Raw genomic sequence first — 14,263 nt, 5'->3', positions numbered from 1 at the left:
AATACACCCCTACCCGACAGAGGACTCGAACCTCCGACGGGGGGAGGCGTGGCAGGGCGCCCAAGACCGCGCGGCTACCTCGCGCGGCTAGGAATGAGAAGGCATTGCACAAAATCGGAGAGGAAAGCAATACTCGAAAGTACCGACAAGGAGAAGGGACTGGATGGTAGGACGACTGTTAAGACATCAGGGAATAATTTCCATGGTACTAGAGGGAGCTGTAGGGGGCAAAAACTGTAGAGGATGACAGAGCCTTGAATACACCCAGTAAATAATTCAGGACGTACTCGTAAGTTGCAAGTACTGCTCTGAAATGAAGAGGTTTGCACAGGACAGGAATTCGTGGCGGGCGGCATCAAAGCAGTCAGAAGACTGATGACTAAGGGAAAAAATGTTTACAGTTGGTAAAGTAACGCTTTTTCGCGTCACTCACCTATGTTTCAAAACAAACAATATATCGCACTACATGCTGAACCGATCCACGGTCGGTCCAAAAGATTTGCTTCCACCGCGTGGATACTTGGTACTAGGAGGGCGAATGGTGCCTTTGAGAGTTAAAGTTAGTACACGGGCAGGCTCGGAGTCGGAGAGAGTGCGTCATGACGCTCTGTCTTGTGCCTTGGCTGTAGTTTTAATCAGTCTTGAATGATTCTTGAGTTTCTCCCGGCGTATTTGATAATCAAAATATCCACGGGTATGCTGCCGGTCTATAGTGTCCAACGGGCACAATATTTCGGCGATCAAACATGTCGCCATCATCAGGTGAACTGACGGACTGAGCTCCTGTGAACGTGCCGGCACGGAGATCCGTACACTATGGCTGCTCAGAGGGAACTGGGTTCGGTCGCGGCGGCGGCCGATTTAAATACCCTCCGCCCGCGGTGCGCTCCCTCCGCCGTCCGCGCCCAGCGCCACGGTCGCGCGGTGGAACAGATTGCGACGGCGTCTGAGATGACGTCGGTGTGATGGCTCTGTCCGCCGTGGTCGTCACAACTATACGTCTGCTCGATTTACTCTTGATTAACCCGATCGCTGGTTCCCAAGCCTTGCTAAGATTATAGCCACAGTCACGGTTTATGAGGACGTCATTGGTGCGAATTTCGATGGCCTCTCTAACAACGCTGTCCCAGTATCTCGACGTCTGTACCAGAATCCTCGTGCGGTCATACTCCATGGCGTGATTTTCCGACAAACAATGTTCAGCGACCGTCGACTTGCTTGGATACATCAGTCGAGTGTGCCTCTGGTGTTCACGGCATCGATCCTCGACGGTACGCATCGTCTGACCAATATACGACTTGCCACATTGACACGGAATCTGGTACACGCCGGCCTTCCTCAAACCGAGGTCATCTTTGGCGCTCCCCACCAGTGCACGAGTTTTATTTGGAGGACAAAACACAGTTCCGACCCGGTGTTTCTTCAGAATGCGGGCGATTTTTCCCGAGAGTGCGCCTGTGTATGGAATAAATGCAGTGCCTACCTCCTCCCTCGTGACTTCATCCATCTCAACAGGTTGTGCTGCAGTGGTTGGGAGCACGTTGAATCTGCCACTCTGAGTACCCATTTTTTCGAAATACAGTTCTCAGATGTTCCAATTCCTGGGGTAGACTCTCTGCGTCAGAGATAGTGCGCGCCCTATGTACCAGAGTTTTAAGTACCCCATTCCTCTGTGAAGGGTGGTGGCAGCTGTCTGCATGCAAATACAGATCAGTGTGCGTAGCCTTCCGATACACCCCATGACCTAGGGTGCCGTCAGCCCTTCTCTTGACCAAGACGTCAAGGAAAGGTAAGCGCCAAAGATGACCTGGGTTTGAGGAAGGCCGGCGTGTACCAGATTCCGTGTCAATGTGACAAGTCGTATATTGGTCAGACGATGCGTACCGTCGAGGATCGATGCCGTGAACACCAGAGGCACACTCGACTGATGTATCCGAGCAAGTCGACGGTCGCTGAACATTGTTTGTCGGAAAATCACGCCATGGAGTATGACCGCACGAGGATTCTGGTACAGACGTCGAGATACTGGGACAGCGTTGTTAGAGAGGCCATCGAAATTCGCACCAATGACGACCTCATAAACCGTGACTGTGGCTATAATCTTAACAAGGCTTGGGAACCAGCGATCGGGTTAATCAAGAGTAAATCGAGCAGACGTATAGTTGTGACGACCACGGCGGACAGAGCCATCACACCGACGTCATCTCAGACGCCGTCGCAATCTGTTCCACCGCGCGACCGTGGCGCTGGGCGCGGACGGCGGAGGGAGCGCGCCGCGGGCAAAGGGTATTTAAATCGGCCGCCGCCGCGACCGAACCCAGTTCCCTCTGAGCAGCCATAGCGTACGGATCTCCGTGCCGGCACGTTCACAGGAGCTCAGTCCGTCAGTTCACCTGATGATGGCGACATGTTTGGTCGCCGAAATATTGTGCCCGTTGGACACTATAGACCGGCAGCATACCCGTGGATATTTTGATTAAGTCTTGAATGATTTTGTTTTTGAGTTGATGAACTCGCACCAGGCCAGTTGTTGCTTGGGGGCCTGTATCGGGGCACGGTGAGTTGTGTATACGTTGACACACTGAACTTTAGATCGGGCCGGCCGGTGTAGCCACAGTGTGCGGTGGCGTTCACGGTTCAATGTAAAAAGAGTTTGAAGTTTGGTGGATCATGGTGGGCAAATGGAGGAACCTCTGAAATACTGTCTTCACAGTTGCGACAAACTCACAGTGGGAGGCTACATGACTCATGGAACCTATTTGTGGAGGCTACAGAACTGTGTTTTGAAAATGTGAGCATCACCCAGTTTAAATGTAAATGATATCTTACGTTTGCCGCGAGTGAACTGGCTAAAAGTGATGCTCTCCCTTAATGTCGCCTGCGCAACTGTTTCATTATAAAGAGCTTCCGTGTAATGTTATCGTACCCTGAAGAGCTGCCTGTGCAGCGTTTCTGGTTTTGAAACCCTAAAGCAACATTACTAAGCCGTGTGCAGCTTTATTTGTCTGTTATTATTTTAAAGCACATTCTGGCTCATTTCTCACGACTGTAAATACTCGTAATTTGTTTGAGGAAAGAGCGGCTTACAGTTAGTGTAGCTGTTTAAAATTTTAGATCTCAGCCGTTAATCTCAGCCTCTCTACTCGCCGGCTGGGTTTAAAGTTTCATTTGTTTTGTAGGTAATGTTTTTTTTTTGCTCCTTCTAATCTCTGCACGCTGCACTTCGGGCAGTCTATGTGTTTTATCACGTTTACGTGATGTTCACGATTTATCCATTTGTTGGTTAAAAGCCACATATATTCCACAGCTTATATGGGTATCTTTTTAAGGAATGTTTTATTTTAATTCAGTGGTATATTGAAATATTTCGCATGCGGTAATTGCTTTATTTTATGTGTTTTTCAGAAATTCCTCTCCTCACTGTTGTGTAAATATGGTCTAAGATGGTTCAAATGACTCTGAGCACTATGGGACTCAACTGCTGAGGTCATTAGTCCCCTAGAACTTAGAACTAGTTAAACCTAACTAACCTAAGGACATCACAAACATCCATGCCCGAGGCAGGATTCGAACCTGCGACCTTAGCGGTCGTGCGGTTCCAGACTGCAGCGCCTTTAACCGCACGGCCACTTCGGCCGGCTATGGTCTAAGACTTTCAGCGTAGGCATACAGTGACGGCCTGTATGTGATTGCTTCCGAAAGTAGAATCAATTGTGCAATGCATTGTTTTTATGATTTAATTTCATGTTTTATCCATTTTTAAATAACTTTATAAATGTTTTACGCATTAAACTTTGGAATTCTAAGTTCGTTTCCTCTTGGGTGTTGCGTTTAACCCTCCAGTGGGCGCATGGCAGCCCTCCATGCTGCCACTTTGATGTTTGTGTGATAAGTGGTAATGAAAGTGTTTGAATCATCTAGGGACAAACAGTACCTGCAATAGACTACACTGTCAACACAATCCATGAGGCAGATGTCGTTTTCCTTCCATGTAGCAGTCACCAGCCGAGGTCGAACGCGAGTACTCCACTTTGGCAGCACTCCATGCTGCATGCGTTCACTCAAGTACGTAAATTTGCCTTTCGAATATTGCTGAGGGGTTATTGTTTTGTGAGAGGCTTTGGCTCTCATTGTTTTTTATTGTTGTACAACATTTTTACCATGAATTATTTAGTAGAAGTATGTATGTAGATCAACTTTTTTCATGCAGTCAATATACAATACGATGGGTTAGCTATTTCATCTATCCACTTACTGTTACATTCATATTTGCAGTGTAATGCAGATACGTTTATCTACTACCTACCTATATTATGATAGTAGCACCTACTATTTGTATTTACCTATCTATGTCTATTAGTTTTCACCGTCTTACGTTGTATGTAGGGAAGCACGACACTTCAGATAAGGAGATCAGGCGACTTATTGAGCAGTCGGACGCTGACGAGAAGAGGCGGGTTCAAGAAGCGACATAGAATAGCGAAGAAGACATAGACGATTCAGATATTCAGGATGAAAAAGAGGTCGTCGAAATAAATGAGCATGACAGTGGTTCAGAGGTTTCTGAGGAGGATGCAGATGAAACGGAGATTGATAATACTGGTGAGGATCTCTTTTTTTACATTTGAAAAGACAAGGAAACTATTTGATGCAGCAAACCCTCAGTGAAAGTTGCTTCAAGAGTGCCAGGGAAGAATGTCATCAAAATTTTACCCAGCCCAAAGCGGATTTGCAGCGATACTCCGAAACCCATTGATGCATTTCTCAAATTTATAGGCCTTGGTATTATTAATACAGTTGTAGAGTGTACAACGCTTTTATTGCGAACAAAAGGGACAAAGTAAAATAGTCCAGAGATCGGGACTGTAAGGACACTACGGAGAATGAGATTATGGGTATTTTGGGTCTTTTATTCCTAGTTGGAATGAAGCATGGGAATCTTGTGAACTGCAGAGATAAATGGAAAGATGATGGAACAGGTATGATGATCACAAGGGTGACATGCAGTTAGTTACTAGCGCTTCCTGTTCTTGCTTCGATCAATGAGGTTCGATTATCTGTGCATAAGAATGGAGAGAGAAAAGAGCTGAAAGGCTCGCAGCCGTCCTCAATATTTATGTCAGTTTTTTGGCCAATTATAAGAATGATTACAGTCATGGTGAATTCACAACAACTGACGAGATGCTGTTCGCATTTAGAGGTAGATGTGGTTTTGTCCAATGTATGGCCAGAAAACCGGTCAAATATGGACTGAAATATTATACAACATGCGACAGTAAAACATGTTATACATCTAATTTCGAGGTGTACTGTGGAAAGCAGAGACCAGGCCCTATAGATGTATCTAATAAACCGTACGATGTAGTTCAAAGAACTTGTCAAGAGGGCCGGCCTGAGTGGCCGAGCGGTTCTAGGCGCTACAGTCTGGAACGGCGCGACCGCTACGGGCATGAATGTGTGTGATGTCCTTAGGTTAGTTAGGTTTAAGTAGTTCTAAGTTATAGGGGACTGATGACCTCAGCAGTTAATTCCCATAGTGCTCAGAGCCATTTGAACCATTTGAGCCTTCTCAAGATATCCAAAGTTCCAACAGGAACATTACAAGGAACAGCTACTAACCTAGTGTGCCATTAGCGGATAGCCTTCTTGATAAAGGATTGACTGTCATTGGTACCCTCAAAGCCAATAAAAGAGAAATCCCTCCCGAACTTATCTCAAAATCACGGGAAATTAGTTCATGTCTTTCAAGGTTTCAGTGCGATAAAACACTTGTTTCCACCCACACTAAGCGAAGGGTATGTGTACTCCTTCTGCCGACTATGCATGACCGCAAAGATACCGATGAAATGACGGGTAAACCACTGATCAACAACGATTATAATTCCACCAAGGGCGGTGTGCTTACAGTCGATAAAATGTGCGCTGCTACTCAACTGCACGGCAGACAAGGACATGGCCTCTAAGGATTTTTTTCGGTTTTTTAGACCTGTCTGGCATAAATTCATAAGTGGTGTTTCTCCCAAATAGCCCCAAATCCACTATGCGCCGTCGCGACACTCTCAGTGAATTAGCGCTAGAACTCTTTGAGGCACATTTGAAAATAAGGGCTCAGATGCGTTCACTTCCAAAAGATATCCGACAATTTCTTGTAAAATACCGCGAGCGACACCGAGCTCCACACGCTGCAAAAGGAAAAGGACCATGTCATCTATGTGGAGGAAAAAAAGTACAATCGTTCAACTATCACACGTAATAAACGAAACAATTTCTTTGTAAGAAACATCCACGACATATTGCAGCGTGGTCTAGGGGTAGCGTCTTTGATTCATAATCTAAACGTATTCGGTCCCGGGTTTGATCCCCGCCACTGCCTGAATTTTGATAACTAATCAGCATTGGCGGCCGAAGACTTCCGGCATAAGAAGTCAGCCTAATTCTGCCAACGGCCTTGTCAAAGAGGGCGGAGGAGCGGATAGAGGTTCAGGGCACTCTCTTGTCCTAGGGGTGGGAAATTGCCCCTATAGGCGGAAGAATCAGCAATGATCAACGACATGAGGATGCAGAAGGCAATGGAAACCACTGCATTAATGACACGTAACGTGTATCCACAGGACATGTGGCCTGTAATTGAAGAGGTATCATGATGATCTCTCCTTTGGCAAAAGATTCCGCAATAGTCCCCCATTCGGATCTCCGGGAGGGGACTGCCAAGGGGGAGGTTACCATGAGAAAAAGATTGAATAATCAACGAAAGGGTAACGTTCTACGAGTCGGGGCGTGGAATGTCAGAAGCTTGAACGTGGTAGGGAAACTAGAAAATCTGAAAAGGGAAATGCAAAGGCTCAATATAGATATAGTAGGAGTCAGTGAAATGAAGTGGAAGGAAGACAAGGATTTCTGGTCAGATGAGTATCGGGTAATATCAACAGCAGCAGAAAATGGTGTAACAGTTGTCGTTATGAATAGGAAGGTAGGGCAGAGGGTGTGTTACTGTGAACAGTTCAGTGACCGGGTTGTTCTAATCAGAATCGACAGCAGACCAGCACCGACAACGATAGTTCAGGTATACATGCCGACGTCGCAAGCTGAAGATGGAAAGATAGAGAAAGTGTATGAGGATATTGAAAGGGTAATGGAGTATGTAAAGGGGGACGAAAATCTAATAGTCATGGGCGACTGGAATGCAGTTGTAGGGGAAGGAGTAGAAGAAAAGGTTACAGGAGAATATGGGCTTGGGACAAGGAATGAAAGAGGAGAAAGACTAATTGAGGTCTGTATCAACTTTCAGCTAGTAATAGCGAATACCCTGTTCAAGAATCACAAGAAGAGGAGGTATACTTGGAAAAGGCCGCGAGATACGGGAAGATTTCAATTAGATTACATCATGGTCAGACACAGATTCCGAAATCAGATACTGGATTGTAAGGCGTACCCAGGAGCAGATACAGACTCAGATCACAATATAGTAGTGATGAAGAGTAGGCTGAAGTTCAAGACGTTAGTCAGGAAGAATCAATACGCAAAGAAGTGGGATACGGAAGTATTAAGGAATGACGAGATACGTTTGAAGTTCTCTAACGCTATAGATACTGCAATAAGGAATAGCGCAGTAGGCAGCAGAGTTGAAGAGGAATGGACATCTCTAAAAAGGGCCATCACAGAAGTTGGGATGGAAAACATAGGTACAAAGAAGGTAGCTGCGAAGAAACCATGGGTAACAGAAGAAATACTTCAGTTGATTGATGAAAGGAGGAAGTACAAACATGTTCCGGGAAAATCAGGAATACAGAAATACAAGTCGCTGACGAATGAAATAAACAGGAAGTGCAGGGAAGCAAAGACGAAATGGCTGCAGGAAAAATGTGAAGACATCGAAAAAGATATGATTGTCGGAAGGACAGACTCAGCATACAGGAAAGTCAAAACAACCTTTGGTGACATTAAAAGCAACGGTGGTAACATTAAGAGTGCAACGGGAATTCCACTGTTAAATGCAGAGGAGAGAGCAGATAGGTGGAAAGAATACATTGACAGCCTCTATGAGGGTGAAGATTTGTCTGATGTGATAGAAGAAGAAACAGGAGTCGATTTAGAAGAGATAGGGGATCCAGTATTAGAATCGGAATTTCAAAGACCTTTGGAGGGCTTACGGTCAAATAAGGCACAAGGGGTAGATAACATTCCATCAGAATTTCTAAAATCATTGGGGGAAGTGGCAGCAAAACGACTATTCACGTTGGTGTGTAGAATATATGAATCTGGCGACATACCATCTGACTTTCGGAAAAGCATCATCCACACAATTCCGAAGACGGCAAGAGCTGACAAGTGCGAGAATTATCGCACAATCAGCTTAACAGCTCATGCATCGAAGCTGCTTACAAGAATAATATACAGAAGAATGGAAAAGAAAATTGAGAATGCGCTAGGTGACGATCAGTTTGGCTTTAGGAAAAGTAAAGGCACGAGAGAGGCAATTCTGACGTTACGGCTAATAATGGAAGCAACGCTAATGAAAAATCAAGCCACTTTCATAGGATTTGTCGATCTGGAAAAAGCGTTCGACAATATAAAGTGGTGCAAGCTGTTCGAGATTCTGAAAAAAGTAGGGGTAAGCTATAGGGAGAGACGGGTCATATACAATATGTACAACAACCAAGAGGGAATAATAAGAGTGGACGATCAAGAACGAAGTGCTCGCATTATGAAGGGTGTAAGACAAGGCTGTAGCCTTTCGCCCCTACTCTTCAATCTGTACATCGAGGAAGCAATTATGGAAATAAAAGAAAGGTTCAGGATTAGAATTAAAATACAAGGTGAAAGGATATCAATGATACGATTCGCTGATGACATTGCTATCCTGAGTGAAAGTGAAGAAGAATTAAATGATCTGCTAAACGGAATGAACAGTCTCATGAGTACACAGTATGGTTTGATAGTAAATCGGAGCAAGACGAAGGTAATGAGAAGTAGTAGAAATGAGAACAGCGAGAAACTTAACGTCAAGATTGATGGTCACGAAGTCAATGAAGTTGAGGAATTCTGCTACATACGCAGTAAAATAACCAATGACGGACGGAGCAAGGAGGACTTCAAAAGCAGACTCGCTATGGCAAAAAAGGCATTCCTGGCCAAGAGAAGTCTACTAATATCAAATATCGGCCCTAATTTGAGGAAGAAATTTCTGAGGATGCACGTCTGGAGTACAGCATTGTATGGCAGTGAAACCATGGACTGTGGGAAAACCGGAACAGAAGAGAATCGAAGCATTTGAGATGTGGTGCTTTAGACGAATGTTGAAAATTAGGTGGACTGATAAGGTAAGGAACGAGAAGGTTCTACGCAGAATCGGAGAGGAAAGGAATATGTGGAAAACACTGATAAGGAGAAGGGACAGGATGATAGGACATCTGCTAAGACATGAGGGAATGACTTCCATAGTACTAGAGGAAGCTGTAGAGGGCCAAAACTGTAGAGGAAGACAGAGTTTGGAATACGTCAAGCAAATTATTGAAGACGTAGGTTGCAAGTGCTACTCTGAGATGAAGAGGTTATCACAGGAAAGGAATTCGTGGCGGACCGCATCAAACCAGTCAGTAGACTGATGACCAGAGAAAGAAAAAAAAAAAAAAAAAAAAGATTGTGACACGTTCGAAAATCCTGAATTCTAACGTTTTCTATTTATCTCGATTTTCAAGAAACAACCTTACGAACCGACAAATTATGTTCAGACCAGTAGTGGTCTATTCAGTTACTGTACTCGTGCTCAATGTTGTTTGTTCTGACAACGTTCTCAGCGTAACGTGCTCCCTGCCTGTCAAATTCTGGTTATATTTTATTATAGGTTTGATTCGTAATCTCTAGAAATTTGGTTGTATTCAAAAGGTTTACGCTCTTTCTTTCCTGCGTTTTGATATTTTATTGAGGAATGATTTCTGGTTTACATTGAAAAAATACATTATATTGAACGGCTATAATATGCTCAAGAACCAGATATACAATTGAGTTCAAAATCGCGATTTGTTTCTTATGATTTTACCTACCTTACATCGAAAATAGGGCTGCTACACCAGCGGAAAAGACGATTTCCTGGAGGCAACAGTGCTGCACGCGCCCGCTCGTGCGAGTTTAACAGGCGCCCCCACCGGAAGGTTAAGCACCTTCAGTTCCCCAGCCCGTACATTTATGTCTGTGGTCCTTTCCTGATTAATTACGTATTTCAATTTATGTGTTCGCTCTTTTCATTAAATAATTTTGCTGTGTTTGTGATTAATTGAGGTAAACAAATAATTTAAATAGAGTAATATAATCAAAGCCCGACGTAAGGTGACGCTAAAGCTTAAAGTAAATCGACAGCGTCACATATACAAGAACTGAGACAATCTATGAAAAATAATCTGAAAATGACATGAGCAGTCTTATGTTAGAATCTAGAATTTCTAAACGGGCAAGTCTGGTGCACGCGTTCACGTGCAAAGATAAATTCGTAATTCGGTTTATGTATTTAACTGAATGTATGTCATCTTTTACACCGGCGTGCTAGAGATGGACGTTCAGCGTCAGTTTATAACAGCCGAAATACCCGAAAATTGTGGAACACCAACAAAGCACGTTCTCGAGAGAATGCTATGTGATATCCTAATTTGTGATAGCCTAGGGGAAGGACCATGTACTTATTATGTGGTTTAATTCATAACATTTGAACTGTACTCTATAGTCTTGATTCATCACTCTTGCCTTTCAAGTGAGGTATTGCCCTACACGTACTATAATTTCCTTATCGTCTGTTGTGAGCGTAAATTCAAGTTTAACATTAGATCATCATTTTCACTCTGATTTGGACCGAGCTCCTTAGAAAACTTCAGCTGAAACGCAAATCAGTTAACATTCATTCAGGAGACCTATATAAAAAGTTAACTGAAAGGAATTACAATGCCCAGTGGTCTCTGGGTCACGTGATCTGGGTCCAAAGTAGGAGTGTGCATTATGCATAATGCTATTCCGACAGCTTCTGAGCAGGTCCTCTGTCCTGTGGAACAATTCGATCCGTTGATGGACAGGCATGTCTCATATATCATTACGTTCAATACAGTGCACGTCTCTCTGAGTCATTCTACTACCAATAGGCTATTTTCCTATGTTAAAAATATGGTTCGGGTTGTTATAATTCTGATTGGCTACAACGTTTGAATAGCATTTACAGTAAATGTTCTCACGAAATATCTGTTATTTTCGTGTAATTACAGCTTAAATATCAAGATCTGGTCGCGTGAGCGAAAGCGCTCTTTTATTGGCTGATTCACAGACTAGCATTAAGACAAAGTGTGTTATAGGATCGTTAGCTGAAGTTACGAGGTTTTTACGTACTTTTTCTTAAACAGTTTAGATATTTAGTGATAGAAAACGGTATTACAACCTTTAAGTAACAACGTTGTTGTTGTTGTGGTCTTCAGTCCTGAGACTGGTTAGATGCAGCTCTCCATGCTACTCTATCCTGTGCAAGCTGCTTCATCTTCCAGTACGTACTGAAGCCTACATCCTTCTGAATCTCATTAGTGTATTCATCTCGTGGTCTCCCTCTACGATTTTTACCCTCCACGCTGCCCTCCAGTACTAAATTGGTGATCCCTTGATGCCTCAGAACATGTCATACCAACCGATGCCTTCTTCTAGCCAAGTTGTCCCACAAACTCCTCCTCTCCCCAATTCTATTCATTACATCCTCATTTAGTTATGTGATTTACCCATCTAATCTTTAGCATTCTTCTGTAGCACCACATTTCAAAAGCTTCTATTCTCGTCTTGTTCAAACTATTTATCGTCCTTGTTTCACTTCCATACATAGCTACACTCCGTACAAATACTTCCAGAAGCAACTTCCTGCCACTTAAATCTATACTCGATGTTAACAAATTTCTCTTCTTCAGAAACGCTTTCGTTGCCATTGCACGTCTACATTTTATATCCTCTCTACTTCGACCATCATCAGTTATTTTGCTCCCCAAATAGCAAAACTCCTTTACTACTTTAAGCATCTCATTTACTAATTTAATTCTCTCAACATCGTCCGGCCTAATTCGACTACATTCCATTATCCTCGTTTTGCTTTTGTTGATGTTCATCTTATATCCTCCTTTAAAGACACTGTCCATTCCGTTCAGCTGCTCTTCCAGATCCTTTGCTGTCTCTGACAGAATTACAATGTCAACGGCGAACCTTGAGTTTTTATTTCTTCTCATGAATTTTAATACCTACTCCGAATTTTTCCTTTGTTTCCTTTACTGCCTGCTCAATATACAGACTGAATAACATTGGGGAGAGGCTACAACCCTGTCTCACTCCCTTCCCAACCATTGTTTCCCTTTCATGTCCCTCGACTCCTATAACTGCCATCTCATTTCTGTACAAATTGTAAACAGCTACTCGTTCCCTGTATTTTACCCCTGCCACCTTCAGAATTTGAAACAGAGTATTCCAGTCACTATTGTCGAAAGTTTTCTCTAAGTCTACAAGTTCTAGTAACGTAGGTTTGCCATTTCTTAATCTAACTTCTAAGATAAGTCTTAGGGTCAGTATTGCCTCACGTGTTCCAATATTTCTACGGAATCCAAACTGGTGTTCCCCGAGGTCGGCTTCTACCAGTTTTTCCATTCGTCTGTAAAGAATTCGCGTTAACATTTTGCAGCAGTGACTTATTAAACTGATAGTTCGGTAATTTTCACATCTGTCAACACCTGCTTTCTTTGGGATTGGAATTATTATATTCCTCTTGCAGTCTGGGGATTTTTCGCCTGTCTCATACATTTTGCTCACCAGATGGTAGAGTTTTGTCAGGGCAGGCTCTCCCAAGGCTGTCAGTAGTTCTAATGGAATGTTGTCTACTCCCGGGGCCTTGTTTCGACTTAGGTCTTTCAGTGCCCTGTCGAACTCTTCACGCTGTATATCTCCCATTTCATCTTCATCTACATCCCCTTCTATTTCCATAATATTGTCCTCAAGTACATCGCCCTTGTATAGACCTTCTATATACTCCTTCTACCTCTCTGCTTTCCCTTCTTTGATTAGAACTGGGTTTCCATCTGAGCTCTTGATATTATTTCTCCAAAGGTCATTTTAATTTTCCTGTAGGCAGTACCTATCTTACCCATAGTGAGGTAAGACTCTACATCCTTACATTTGTCCTCTAGCCATCCCTGCTTAGCCATTTTGCACTTCCTGTCGATCTCATTTTTGAGACGTTTGTATACCTTTTGGCCTGCTTCATTTATTGAATTTTCATATTTTATCCTTTCATCAATTAAATTCAATATTTATTCTGTTACCCAAGGATTTCTACTAGCCCTCGTCTTTTTACCTACTTGATCCTCTGCTGCTTTGACTACTTCATCTGTCAAAGCTACCCATTCTTCTTCTACTGTATTTCTTTCCCCCATTCCTGTCAATTGTTCCACTATGCTCTCCCTGAAACTCTGTACAGCCTCTGGTTTAGTCAGTTTATCTAGGTCCCATCTCCTTAAATACCCACCTTTTTGCAGTTTCTTCAGTTTTAATAAGTAACAATAGGAAAAGGAAGTGAACGCTGATAGCGGAAGCCTAGCGAAATTTGATGCGTTTATGGTCCAAACATTTAGGACAACTATGTGTGAAACGACGGACATTTTTTTCGTAAGCCCACTCAGAACTAAGGAACTGTAGATCTTTTGTTAATGGGTGGTATATTATAACTAGATTGTCGACTATCGTTCATGAGTTACTCCCCAAAGCACAATAAAATTGTCCTTGGAAAAATTTGGAGTTGGTTTTCTCTGTAGATGACACTCATCAGAAAAACTGTTTCTACCAGACTTCGGTGGCGCAACAGAAAATGCATCAGACTGTAAATAAAGAGAACTAGGAAACTAGCGTTAGCATGAATTGAGTGTAGCAGCTGTTTCGACTATGGGTGGTATTATATATATTCACAGTAGTCTTAATCTGAGAAATGGACAACGGAGGATAAATGCATTTAATTTGCGAACAAATAATTCACTTTTTTTGAAAGCAGTGCTAGAAGTGAAGATATCACCATAGGCACACAGTACAACGAGGTGTAGTTCGATGAGGTTATACGGGGAGATACAAAGCGTGTGGAAGACTGTGATGTTTGTGAGTATAAACTAGCGTTGGCGTCTGAAGCAGACTTGCTTTGTCTTTATGTAAGATGACTGTGGTTTGCGTACTGTAAGACCTTCGGTACACACACCATCAGATTATTTGACTTGTC

The sequence above is a fragment of the Schistocerca americana genome, chromosome 3, assembly GCF_021461395.2.
Source record: "Schistocerca americana isolate TAMUIC-IGC-003095 chromosome 3, iqSchAmer2.1, whole genome shotgun sequence".
Lineage (NCBI taxonomy): Eukaryota > Metazoa > Arthropoda > Insecta > Orthoptera > Acrididae > Schistocerca > Schistocerca americana.
Note: the sequence above shows the minus strand (reverse complement) of the source record.